Source organism: Cebus imitator, unplaced genomic scaffold, assembly GCF_001604975.1.
Source record: "Cebus imitator isolate Cc_AM_T3 unplaced genomic scaffold, Cebus_imitator-1.0 Scaffold190, whole genome shotgun sequence".
NCBI classification, from domain to species: Eukaryota; Metazoa; Chordata; class Mammalia; order Primates; family Cebidae; genus Cebus; species Cebus imitator.
In genome coordinates this window covers 927,414-941,913 of record NW_016107505.1, presented here as the reverse complement: position 1 = coordinate 941,913, position 14,500 = coordinate 927,414, and positions in this window count along the sequence as shown.

The following is a 14,500-nucleotide window of genomic DNA, read 5'->3' as shown; positions in this document are numbered from 1 at the left end:
AGATGGGATTTCTCCACTTTGGTCAGGCTGATCTTGAACTCCCGAACTCAGATAATCCGCCTGCCTCAGCCACCCAAAGTGCTAGGATTACAGGTGTGAGCCACCAAGCTCAGTCTTTTTTTTTTTCTTCTATTTTCTTTCTTTAAAGGAGATTTAGAAGCATCTGAAAAGCAGGTAAATTGTTTGGAAACCCTGCATGGCAAGTTCAGACAGTCTGTGTGTTAGTCCACTCTTAGACTGCTCTAAAGAAATACCTGAGACTGGATAATTTATGAAGAAAAGAGGTTTATTATTTCTTTTATTGATTGATTGATTTTTGAACTTCGTCACCCAGGCTGTAGTGCAATGGCACGATCTCGGCTCACTGCTACCTCTGCCTCCCGGGTTCAAGTGATTCTCATGCCTCGGCCTCCTGAGTAGCTGGGATTACAGGTGCCCACCAACATTCCTGGCTAATTTTTGTATTTTTAGTAGAGGTGGGGTTTCACCATATTGTCCAGGCTGGTCTCGAACTCCTGACCTCAGGTGATTCACCACCTTAGCCTCTCAAAGTGCTGGAATTAGAGGCGTGAGCCACCATGCCCGACCATTATTTTCTTTCTTTTCTTTTCTTCTTTTGAGGTAGGGTCTTACTCTGTCACCCAGGCTGGAGTGCAATGGCACAATCACGGCTCACTACAAATTCCACCTTCTGGGTTCAAGCAATTCTCTTGCCTCAGCCTCCTGAGTAGCTGAGACTATAGGCGCCTGCCACCACCCCCAGCTAATTTTTGTATTATTACTAGAGAGGGGGTTTCACCATATTGGCTACGCTGGTATTGAACTCCTGACCTCTTGATCCGCCCACCTCGGCCTCCCAAAGTGCTGGGATTCCAGATGTGCACCACCGTGCACGGCTATAATATTTTTTTTCTAGTTGGAACTTTGGACACAGTGGCCCAGCTGCCTTCTGCGAGGCAGTGGTAATAAGGCTTTCCTTGCCTGTCTCATTGGCACTTTCCTACTTTAAGAGTCTTCTAGCTGGGTGCGGTGGCTCATACCTGTAATCCCAGGGCTTTGGGAGGCTGAGACGGGTGGATCACAAGGTCAGGGATTGGAGACCAGCCTGACCAAGATGGCGAAACCCCATCTCTCCTAAAAATACAAAAATGAGCCAGGCTTGCTGCTGTGCACCTGTAATCCCAGCTATTTGGGAAGCTGAGGCAGGAGAATGGCTTGAACCTGGAAGGCGGAGGTTGCAGTGAGCCAAGGTCATGCCACTGCACGCCAGCTTGGGCAAAAGGCAGACTCTGTCACAAAAAAAAATTTCTTTTTGTATAAATCAATTTTTAACTACAGTGAATCATAGCCTCCGGCAGAACCCAAAAGGCGGGCGCTTTAAAGGAAGAAAGACGAGACAAGAATTTCTGCTGAAGGAGTTAAGTAACACATTCAACAGGTTAGAGGAGTCCTGTCCCCCATGCAGCACAAATATCACAATGAATTTCCAAGATCATTGTGGGTTTTATGTAAAAAAAAAAAAGATACTCGGCCGGGCGCGGTGGCTCATGCCTGTATTCCCAGCACTTTCGGAGGCTGAATCGGGTGGATCACAAGGTCAGGAGATTGAGACCACCCTGGGCAACATAGTGAAACCCCATCTCTACTAACAATACAAAAAAAATTAGCTGGATCTGCTGGTGCCTGCCTGTAGTCCCAGCTATTCGGGTGGCTGAGTCAGGAGAATTGCTTGAACCCGGGAGGTGGAGGTTGCAGTGAGCCGAGATCATGCCACTGCACTCCAACCTGGAGACAGAACAAGACTGTATCTCAAAAAAATAAATAAATAAAAGATACTCAATAAATGATTCCTGAATAGAGTAATAAAGTAATTATGGCTATTGTGGAAGCTGTCTTCCATATTTAGCTTTAACCTCCATGATTTCCCACGATTTGGGAGGAGAATCCAGGCATTCTCGGATCCCTCAGGATAAGTAGTAAGGGGCAAACAGTGAGAAAACATGAACCCAAAACACCCGAGGCATGCATCAACCCTAGACAAAAATCCAGAAATGCAGTCATGTAAAAAGTGAGATGAGATTTCAGCATGTAAAATGTGACAAAGGTGACCAGCAGCATCAGGACGGTGTGGGTGGCTCTGGTCTCAGGCGGGCGTTTGTGGCATTGGTTGGTGGTGTGAAGATACCACAGTCTCTGGCGGTGTCTCTGCAGGAGAAAAATCATGGAGCCACTGGCCCAGCCCATGAGGCCAATAAACACAGCATCGGGCGCTCACCGCAAGAAGATCACGGCTGCGGTGTGATTCGAGCGTGAGCAGAACCATTTGCCTTGGGTGTCATTATCATCGTCTGCGTCCTGTGGACCAGTGACCACCACAGGAATATAGACATTCAACAAGATGCTGAACATCCAGCAGGTGCAACAGAAAGGACCGATGGCCTTGGGGATTCTTCCTCTGAGCGTCACCCTCCCTGGGCTCCCAGGGCTAAGTGACAGGTACCAATAGGTGCTCAGGACACAGGTGCAGCACAGGGTGGAGCTGCGAGCCACCAGGCGGGTGTAATACATGAGTTTACACTCAAGACTGGACAGGGGATTCCCTAGAACAAAAGACACTGAGGAATCCCAGTGGAGAGGAGAACCAAGGAATTAGCCACGGCCATGTGGGCGAGAATCTTGTGTGTGGGCCTCATTCTATGGTCAGTCAAGGTGGGAGAGACATTACAGAAGAACAGAATGACATTGGTCAGAGTCCCAACCCCAAGCTGGAAGGGAAAGATGGTTTTGATTGGCCACTTCCCCTATGGTTCTTAGGACATCGTTCTGAAAATACATGGAGAGGATTTCTGGGTGGCTGGGAGTGACGATCCAGCTTTTCCAGTGAAGCCATCAACACTCTTTTTGGCTTTCGCTCTCAACGAATAATTTTGGCATTTTCTTTACCTGAAAATACAGACACTATCATATTGCACAGAAAAAGCTCAACTTGGAAATATACCCCTGACACCAGTTTCACATTTGACTGTTTTGGGGGCATTTATTTTCATTTACTATTTTCTTTCTTTCTCTCTCTCTCTTTCTTTCTTTTTTAGAGTCAGGGTCTGTTGTGTCACTCAGGCAGGAGTACAGTGGTGCCACCATAGCTTACTGGAGCCTTGAACTCCTGGGCTCCAGTGATGCTCCTGCCTCAGCCTCCTATGTAGCTGGGACTGCAAGTGCACACCACCATTCCTGGCACATTTAAATGTTTTTTAGTATAGCTGGAAGTCTCGCTATGTTGCGCACGCTGGTCTGGTACTCCTGGCTTCAAGTGATCCTCCTACTTTGGCTGAGATTAAAGGCACAAGCCATCGCACCTGGCCCATTTATTTTATTTTATTTTTTTCTTTCTTTCTTTCTGAGACAGAGTTTTGCTCTTGTTGCCCAGGCTGGAGTGCAATGGTACAATCCTGGCTCACTGCAACCTCCACCTCCTGGGTTCAAGCGATTCTCTTTCCCTAGCCTCGTGAGTAGTTGGGATTACAGGCGCACGCCACCACACCCAGCTAATTTTTGTATTTTTAGTAGAGATGGGGTTTCACCATGTTGTCCAGGCTGGTCTCAAACTCCTGACCTTGTGATCCTCCTGCCTCGGCCTCCCAAAGTGCTGGGATCACAGGCGTGAGCCACCATGCTGGCCTGAATTCATTTCTACTCTGACTCTCCCCAATGTGTAAGGTCCGTCAGTTGAGGAGCCATGTGTGTCTTAGTCAACAATGAGGTGACATAATCAGTGTCAAATAAATATGTCCTTTCTAGAGGAAGAAGAAAGAGATGTGAAGGAGACAGTGATTGGATGCGGTGTGCCATGTTTAGAATTCATATTATCCTGTCATAGGAATGCAATTGCTTAAGATAAAATGGAAAAATGCAAAGTCATGCTCAAATTATAAGATAATCTCTTTAAAATTGCAATAGGATAAATTGTCAACTTTTCAGAACTCAGCATTTTTCCTTAGAGTGAATGAATACAAAGTACGTTTAAAAATCAGTAGCTCTTAGCCGGCCGCGGTGGCTCACGCCTGTAATCCCAGCACTTTGGGAGGCTGAGGCGGGTGGATCACAAGGTCAAGAGATCGAGACCATCCTGGTCAACATGGTGAAACCCCGTCTCTACTAAAACTACAAAAAAATTAGCTGGGCATGGTGGCGCATGCCTGTAGTCCCAGCTACTCAGGAGGCTGAGGCAGGAGAATTGCCTGAACCCAGGAGGCGGAGGTTGCGGTGAGCCAAGATCGCGCCATTGCACTCCAGCCTGGGTAACAAGAGTGAAACTCCGTCTCAAAAAAAAAAAAAAAAAAATCAGTAGCTCTTGGCTGGGTGCGGTGGCTCACATCTGTAAGCCTGGCACTTTGGGAGGCTGAGGCGGGCAGATCATTTGAGGTCAGGAATTCGAGACCAGCCTGGCCAACGTGGCAAAACCCCAACTCTGCTAAAAATACAAAAAAACGGGCCAGGTATAGTGGCACACACCTGTAATCCCAGCTACTTGGGAGGCTGAGGCAGGGGAATCGTTTGAACCTGGGAGGCAGAGGTTGCAGTGAGCCCAGATTGCACCACTGCACTCCAGCCTGGGTGACCTGTCTCAAAAACAAACAAAAAGAAAAGTCACAGTTTTATAAGATCTTAGAACTACAGTTCTAAGTTTTTCTCTCTGTCCTTACTGCATCAGGTTAAAGAAGGACAGATTTTTTTTTATTAACTTGGATAATAGTATGTGTACACACACACACACACTACAGTGCACACAGAGAAAAGTGTTTTCAGAATTCTTTGGAAACATAATGAGACAAACTTATTCTACTACATAAGGACTTGAAAAAAACAAATGTCACCATACCATGATGCACCACAGATGATTTCTTTCCGTAAATTTCCATTTATACATATACGTGTGTGTCAGTGGACCTAGTTTTTGATGTTAGAATATTCAAATTTGAACACAAACCCTGCGCTTTAATTATTTATGCTTTTTGTTTTTGAGACGGAGTTTTGCTCTTGTTGTCCAGGCTGGAGAGCAGTGGTGTGGCTCATGTAACCTTCACCTCCCGGGTTCAAGCGATTCTCCTTCTTCAGCCTCCTGAGTAGCTGGGACTACAGATGCTCACCACCACGCCCCACTAATTTTTTGTATTTTTAGTAGAGATGGGGTTTCATTATATTGGCCAGGCTGGTTTCGAACTTCTGACCTCAGGTAATCCACCCATCCGCCTCAGCCTCCCAAAGTGCTGGGATTACAGGCGTGAGCCACTGCGCCTAGCCACGTATTCACACCCAAAGTGAAAGCTGTTGGATCTGAGAAAATGAGCAGACTCTTGTGTTCATGGTTTAGAGCTCAGTGGCTCTCGTCATCCAAGGTTTGATTCAGACTGCAGAGAGACCCTGTCCTTTCTCTCATTGACATGGTCTCTAGGACTCAGGGATCTGGAGTGACCCTCACCTGAGGTCCTACCTGAGACACTCCCCTGCAGATGGCCACCCACATCTGTCCAGCCAGAGTATGCTGAGTATCAGTGTGAGGCAGAGTTATCACTCTGAACAATGTGACTTCACAGCCACAGCGCTGTGTTCCTCTTGGTGAGATAACACTCGTATTCTGTCATCTTCCCTGAGACTGAACATAAGGAAGCATCCACCTGGCTCCTCCTGGCTCCAGAGCTGTGTGCAGGGAAGCGTCAGTCAGCAAGAGCCTGCGGTACCTGAGTCCATGGTTATAGGGACAGGGCTCCCAGAGCTGACCTCCCAGGAGATGCCATTATCATGTCATCTGTGTATCAAGGACATCGTCAGCACGGAGAAGTCTGGGACATCTTCAATGAAGAGCAAAACTTCTCCCCAGTGCAAATCACCCTGAGGCGCTTCTGGTGATGAATAACAACTCTGGCAATTAGCAGATCCTAATGAGCAGTTGAACAAGAGTCAGAGAAAGTTTTCTGTGATCCCCTTGGGAGAAGCTAAGTTGAGAGTCAATGCTGGAATCAGGGTGGAGGGGCCACTCGGTGATGGGTCTTGCGCTCTTCCGTACTTACAGCTGCCCATTTTCTTCCACGCTTTTTCACTTTTTTTATTTTTGAGAGTCTCGCTCTGTCGCTCAGGCTGGAGTGCAGTGGTGCGATCTCGGCTCACTGCAACCTCTACCTTCTGGGTTCACGTGATTCTCAGCCTCCCGAGTAGCTGGGATTACAGGTGCCCACTACCATGCCCATGTATTTTTTGTATTTTTAGTAGCAACAGGGTTTCACCATGTTGGCAAGGCTGGTCTTGAACTCCTGACCTCAAGTAATCCAGCCACCTTGGCTTCCCAAAGTGCTGAGATTACAGATGTGAGCTACCACGCCCGGCCTCTTTCACTTTTCTAAAATCGCGCTGATGCTGAAAGCCTGTTGAAACAGAGCGTCAGCGTTTCTTCTCTGTGACTTCATGTTCCTTCCACAGCTCTGGTTACTTAGGCTCCAGGCCTGAATAGTTTGGAAAATGATCCCATTTGAAACCTTTCTATGTCACTTTGGACCTCATGTCTCCGTAATATCTGCACTTCGCCGGGAGAGTATAATTTGCTTTCTGTGTTTTCATACAGCCCTGCTTCCTTGTCTTCCTTTGCACCATCAGGCTCTTCCCACTTACTGGGTTTTACCATGTTGGCCTGCTGGTCTCAAACCCCTGATGTCAAGTGATCCACCCGCCTCAGCCTCCCAGCGTGCTGGGATTACGGATGTGAGCCACCGCACCCAGCCTTTCCCCCTTTATTCGTGAATGGAAGAGGCATTCCTGGTCATGTGGGCAGGTGATAGGGGAAAGCAATTCATAGGATTTATAAGGAGGTAGAACCACCATTATTTAAAATTGTGGGAAAAGGCCAAAAAAGAAATAGAAAATTGGGCAAAATCATGAAGAAAATATTTACAAAATAGACCAAAAATGGCCCAAATCATATGACAGTCAGGTAGGTGGAATCATCGTATTCTAAGTCCTAGAAGTGAAATACATCCTTGATAACTTTCAGACTCACAGGACCCCGGAGTATTTTCACTATTCAAGCAATTCACACACCTCATGTCCTGTGTAGCTGGAACTACAGGCTCATGCAGCCATCCATGGCTATTTTTTAAAAATTTTTTTGCAGAGGCGGGGTCATGCTATGTTTCCCAGGCTGGTCTGAAACTCCTGGGATCAAGCTATCCTCCCAGCCAGCCTCCCAAAGTGTTGGGATTATAGGCAGGAGCCACCGCACCCAGCCTATAACCTTTTCTGGGGTCAGTTTTGCAGTTTTTATTTGAAGTGTGTTTTATGTGATGAAGGTACGGCTACCCCTGCTTGCTTTTGGTTTCTGTTTGCATAGAACGACTTTTTCATGCCTTCACTTTCAGTCTATTTTTGTGTTTGATGGTGAGGCGAGTGTCTTGCAGGTTGTAGATAGCTGGGCCTTTATTAATATCATCTGTATAGCTACCTTATATTTTTTAAATTAGAGAATTTAGTCCATTCCTGTTCAAGGTTATTACCAACAGATGAAGACAAACTCCTGTGATTTCATTAATTGTTTTCTGGTTGTTCGCAGATCTTTTATTCCTTTCTTTCTCTGTTGTTGTCTACCTCTGCGGCTCGGTGGCTCCCTGTGGTGGTTAGCTCTGGTTCCTTTTTCCTTTCTTTCTTTTTCTTTTTCTTTTTTTTTTTTTTAAGACTGTGTCTCAATCTGTTGTTAAGGCTGGACTGCAGTGGCACAGTCTAGACTCACTGCCACCTCCACCTTCCAGGTTCATGCGATTCTTGTGCCTCAGCCTCCCAAGTAGCTGGGACTACAGGTGTGCGCCACTAGACTCCGCTAATTTTTACATTTTTTGTAGAGACGGGGTCTCACCATGTTGCCTAGGCTGGTCTCAAACTACTGATCTCAAGCGATCTGCCGACCTTAGCCTCCTAAAGTGCTGGGATCACAGGCATGAGCCACCATGCCCTGCCCAATTAATTTGTTTTTGAGAGAAGGTTTTGCTCTATTGCCCAGGCTGGAGTGCAGCGGCACTATCATAACTCACTGCGGCCTCAACCTCTTGGGTTCTGAGGTCTTATATTGAAATCTTTATTCTACCTTAAGTTAATATTTATATATGTCAAGAGGCAGGGGTCCGGTTTCATTCTTCTGCATATGGCAGCACTAGTTATTGAATACGGTATCCTTTCCTTTATTGCTTATTTTTGTCAATTTTGTTGAAGATCAGATAGTTGAAGTTGTGTGGCTTTATTTCTGGGTTGTCTGTTCCATTGGTCTATGTGTCTATTTTTTGTAGGAATACCATGCTGTTTAGGTTATGGTAGCCTTATCATATAGTTTGAAGCTGGGTAATGTGATGCCTTCAGCTTTGTTCTTTTTGCTTAAAATGACTTTGGCTATTCAGGCTCTTTTTTGGTTGCATATAAATTTTAGAATAGTTTTTTTTCTAGGCCTGTGCAAAATGGCATTGGTAGTTTGATAGGAATAGCTTTGAATCGGTAAATTGCTTTGAGCAGTTTGGCCATTTTAGTGATATTGTTTTTTTTCAATCCATGAGCATGGTATGTTTTTGCATTTGATTGTGTCATCTCTGATTTCTTTCAGTAGAGTTTTGTAGTTTTCTTTGTAGAGATCCTTCACCTTGGTTGGATGTATTTCCAGGTATTCTATTTTTTATGTGTGGTTATTATAAATGGGATTGCATTCTTGATTTGGCTCTTGGCTTGTACATTATTTGTGTGTAGAAATGCTACTGATTTTTGTACATTGAGGTTGCATCCTGAAACTTTGCTGAAGTCATTTGCCAATCCTGGGAACCTCTTGGCAGAGTCTTTAGGGTTTTCTATGTATAGAATTATGTCATTGAGGAGAGATAATCTGACTTCTTTTCCTACTTGGATGTTTTTCTTTCTTTCTCTTGCCTGATTGCTGTGGCTAGGATTTCAGTACTATGTTCAATAGGAGTGCTGAGATTGGGCATCCTTGTCTTGTTCCAGTTTTCTTTTTTCTTTTTCTTGTTGGTGGGGAGGTCTCACTTTGTCACCCAGGCTTCAAACATGACTGATTGCAGCCTCAACCTTCTGGGCTCAAGCAGTCCCCCCATCTCCATCCCCCAAGTAGCTGGGACTACAGGCCTGTGGCACCATGCCTGGCTAATTTTATATTTTTTGTAGATTTTTTATATTTTTTGTAGATTTTTTATATTTTTTGTATATTTTATATTTTTTGTAGGGGTTTTGCCATATTGCCCAGGCTGATCTTGAACTCCTATGCTCAAGCAATCTGCCTGCCTCAGCCTCTCAAAGTGTTGAGATTACAGGAATGAGCCACTGCACCCAGCCTATTCCAGTTCTTAATAAGAATGCTTTCAGCTTTTTCCCACTCAGTGTGATGTGGGGTGGGTTTGTCGTACATGTATCTTCTTATTTTGAGTTGTGTTTCTTCAATGTCTATGTCTAGTTTGTTGAGGGTTTTATCATGAAGGGATGTTAGTGTTTTTGTTTTGGGGGTGTTTTGGTTTTTTGTTTGTTTGTTTGTTTGTTTTGAGACGGAGTTTCACTCTTGTTGCCCAGGCTGGAGTGCAATGGTGTGATCACGGCTCACCACAACCTCCACCTCCTGGGTTCAAGCAATTCTCCTGCCTCAGCCATCTGAGTAGCTGGGATTACAGGCATGCACCACCATGCCCGGCTAATTTTGTATTTTTAGTAGAGACGGGTTTCTCCATGCTAGTCAGTCTGGTCTTGAACTCCTGACCTCAGGTGATCCACCCTCCTCGGCCTCCCAAAGTGCTGGGATTACAGGCATTAGCCACCGCGCTATTGAAATCTTTTTCTGCATCTATTGAGATAATCATATGGTCTTTGCTTTTAATTCCATTTATGTGGTGAAGCACATTTATTGATTTGTACACGTTGAACCAAACTTGCATCCCAGGAATAGAGCCTACTTGGTCATGGTGAATTAACTTTTTGATGTACTGCTGGATTTGGTTGCTAGTATTGTGTTGAGGATTTTTGTGTGTAAATTCATCAGTGATATTGTCCTATAGTTTCCTTTCTTTCTTTTTTACTGTGTTCTTGCCAGGTTTTGGAATCAGGGTGATGCTGTCTTTGTAGAATGAATTAGGAAAAAGTTATTTCCCATCATTTTTTGTTCTTTGTTTTTCTGGAATAGTTTCAGTAGAATTGGTACCGGCTTTTGATTGTATGTCTGGTAGAATTCAGCTGTGAATCCGTCTGATCCAGAGCTCTTTCTGGTTGGTAGGTTTTAAAAAATTGCTCGTTTAATTTCAGAACTCGGTATTGGTTTGCTCAGGGTTTCAGTATCTTCCTGATTCAGTGTTGGTATGTTGTGTGTTTATGGAATATACACATTTCCTCTAGATTTTCTAGTTTGTGTGCACAGAGTTGTAAATGATATTTTCTGAGGATCTTTTGTATTTCTGTGGGATTGATTGTAATGTCACCATTATCATTTCTGATTGTGCTTATTTGGATCATCTCTCTTTTTCTTTTCAGTGTAGCTAGCGGTCTGTTGATTTTGTTTACCCTTTCTAAGAACTAGCTTTTGGTGTCATTGATTCTTGTGTGGATTTTTGGGTCTCAATTTCATTCAGTACTGCTCTGATTTCAGCTTTTTTTCCAATTAGCATTGGTGTTAGTTTGTTCTTGTTTTTCTAGTTTTTCCAGGTGTGATGTTAGATCATGAGTTTGAGATCTTCCTAACTTTTTGGTGTAGGCAGTTAGTGCTATAAACTTGCCTCTGGACACTGCTTTTGCTGCATCCCAGATATTCTGATATGTTACGTCTTCATTTTCATTTATTTCAAATACTTTTATTTCTGTCCTAATTTCATTTTTTGCCCAAAAGTCATTCAGGAGCAAGTTATTTAATTCCATATAATTGTCTGGTTTTGAGAGATATTCTTGGTATTGATTTCTGTTTACATCCCACTGTGGTCTGAAAGTGCACTTGGTATAATTTCTGCTTTTTTGAATAATGGAGACTTGCTTTATCATCAAGTATGTGTTTGCTATTAGGGTATGTTTCATGTACAGGTAGAAGATTGTATATTCTTGGGTTGGTGAGTGGAGTACCCCGTACATGTCTATTAGGTCCAATTGATCAAGTGCTGAATTTAAGTCCAGAATTTAGCAGTTTTGTGCACTCATGATCTGTCTAACACTCAGTGGGGTGTTGAAGTCCCTCACTGTTATCATGTGGATGTCCGAGTGTTTTCATAGATCTAGAAGTACTTGGGATCTGGGTGCTCTGATGTTCAGTGCATATATATTAGGATATTTAAGTCTCTGGGTTGCATTGAGCCCTTTGTCATTGTGGAATGCTCTTCTTTGTTCCTTTATTTTCTTAGTGTCGTTGGTTTAAAGTCTGTTTTACCTGATATAAGAATAGTGATTCCTGGTCTTTTGTGATTTCTGGTTGCACGATAGATCTTTCTCCAACCCTTTACTTTAAACCTATGGGTGACATTTTATGTGATGTAGGTCTCTTCAAGACAGCAGATTGATGGGTCTTTTTTTTTAGTCTACCTTTCCACTGTATGTCTTTTAAGTGGAGCTTTTAGACCCTTTAAGGTTACTATTAATATGTGAGGTTTTGATCCTATTGTGAAGTTGTTAGCCGGTTGCTCCATAATTTTTATTGTTAGCAGCTTTATAGGGCCTGTGGCCTATGCCCTTAAGTGTGTTTTTGTGGTACCATGTATTGCTATTTTGTTCCTATGTTTTGTTTTTCTGTTTGTTTTGCTTTTTGCTTTAAGACAGCTTTGCTCTGTCTCCCAGGCTGGAATGCAGCGTGCAGTGGCACGATCTGGGCTCAGTGCCATTGCAACCTCGGCCTCCTGTGTTAAAATGACTCTCCAGCATCAGCCTCCTGAGTAGGTGGGATTACAGGTGTGTGCCACCATGCCCAGCTAATTTCTTTGTACTTTTAGTACAGATGGGGTTTTGCCATGTTGACCAGGCTGGTCTCGAACTCCTAAGCTCAGATGATCCGCCCCACTCTCCTCCCAAAGTCCTGGGATTATAGGCGTGAGCCTCCCTGCCTGGCTAGGCAGGGTCTTCTGGGTTTGTTCCTGTAGCCCTATGTTCTATCAACAGGTTTTATGTCAGGCTGTGCAGTCTGACGTGCAGGCCTGTAGATGGCACTTATGGGTAAAAGCCAGCTGCGGCAAATGGAGGTGGGTGCATACTTGATCCTTGTTTACTGGGAGACGCTCTCTGCTGCCTCAGGCAATGGGCTACTCCATGAAGTGCACAGTGGTCTGAGCTCCCTGTTCGGCCCTGTGGGACGGATGAATATTGGTGGGGCCCGTCCAGGCAGTAATCTCACACCTTGGAGGGCCGAGGCGGGCAGGTCACCTGAGGTCAGGGGCTCAGGGTCAGCCTGGCCACCACAGTGAAACCCAGTTTCTACTAAAAATACAAAAATTAGCGGGGCATAATGGTGGGTGTCTGTAAGCCCAGCTACTCAGGAGGCCTAGGTAGGAGAACCACTTCAACCCTGGAGGCGGAGGTTGCAGTGAGCCGAGATCACGCGTGCCACTGCACTCCAGCCTGGGCATAATGGGAGACTCCATCTAAAAAAAAAAGATACTGTTTCTTCTGTAGCTTCCTTTATTTTCCCTTCCCTTTTTCTTAGTATCTAAGAAATGCATTATTTGACCAAGGACCTTGTGTCTCCACTCCCCTTTCCCAGCCTATCCTGACATTCATGACAACTTCTCCCTGTTCCACCCTTAAAACACTGAGCTTTTGGGACCCTGCCTGGCTTGCCATTGTAAAATGGCCTCACTGTCGGGGGTAAATACCAAGGTTCTTGGTCTCACAGCCGAGGACATCAAGGATGTGGACACACACAGGGTGGGATTGGGGCAGGAGTTTAATAGGCAAAAGGAAAGAACAGCTCTGTCACAGAGAGGGGGCCAAACGGGTTGTCAAGTTGTAGTAGAAATGTCAGGCTTTTATAGATGGGCTGGTGGGGAGGGGGTGTGGAATCTTACTAGGGCCGGAAGAACCGGTTATGACCAGCTGTGCTAGCTGCATAGGGCAGAGTCTCTAGCAGCCCCAATCGCTTTCTTTTTTTTTTTAAATGGAGTCTGGCTCTGTTGCCCAGGCTGGAGTGCAGTGATACAATCTTGGCTCACTGCAACCTCGACCTCCTGGGTCCAAGCAATTCTCATGCCTCAGCTGCCTGAGAAGCTGGGATTACAGGTTATGCCATCACACCGGCTAATTTTGTATTTTTAGTGTAGACGGGGGTTTCACCATGTTGGCCAGGCTGGTCTCAAACTCCTGACCTCAGGGGATCCACCTGCCTCAGCCTCCCAAAGTGCTGGGAATGCAGGCGTGGGCCACTGTGCCCAGCCCCCACCCCATTCCCCAGTCCTGCGGTTTGTGCTTATCTGCATGTGCTAACATGGGAGGGAGGGTTTCTGTGCCCGTTCCCAGGCTCCTCCTCGCAGCTGCAGGCATCTCCCCCGCGAACGCTTCCAGCTTCCCTATCTTACTGTGCCTAAAGAAAGGGAAAGGAATGTGCTTATTAAGGCCCGCTGGTTTTTTTCTCGCGGGGGGTCGGGGGAAGACTGAGTCTCACTCTGTCCCCCAGACTGGAGTGCAGTGATGCAATCTCAGCTCGCTGCAACCTCTGCCTCCCGGGTTCTATCGATTCTCCTACCTCAGCTTCCTGAGTAGCTGGAACTATAGGTGCCTGCCACCACACCCGGCTAATTTTTGTGTTTTAGTAAAGACAGGTGTTTCACCATGTTGTCTAGACTGGTCTCGAACTCCTGACCTCAGGTGATCTGGCCCTCTCAGCCTCCCAAAGTGCTGGGATTACAGGTGTGAGCCACTGAGCCCAGCCAAGGCCCACTGTTTTTATTGGGGCCCATCGTATGTGTGTGGTTTGGTGATTACCCAGGAAACTCCCCCTCTCCCCAAGTTGCTTATCTGTTTTACAGTCTGATCTTTCAGACTGCTCTTTATTAGGAGAGGTGATTTCTTTGAACTGTGTGGTGTGGTTAGAAAGGGAGCAATTTCTAGCCAGGTGCAGTGGCTCATGCCTGTAATCCCAGCACTTTGGGAGGCCGAGGTGGGCGGATCACGAGGTCAAGAGATCGAGACCATCCTGACTAACATGGTGAAACCCTGTCTCTACTAAAAATAGAAAAATTAGCTGCGCATGGTGGTGTGTGCCAGTAGTCCTGGCTACTCGGGAGGCTGAGGCGGAGGTTGCAGTGAGCCAAGATTGTGCCACTGCACTCCAGCTTGGCGCTGGCAACCAAGCGAGACTCTGTCTCAAAAAAAAGCCATTTCTAAGCTGCTTTTTGTTAGAATGCTTTTTCCTGGGGACTCTCTTCACTCTATCTACCTAAATTATTTCCATCTATTATATCAATTGGGTATTGATTTCAAGTAGAATGAGTCAATGCATTTATTCATCTAAGCCATA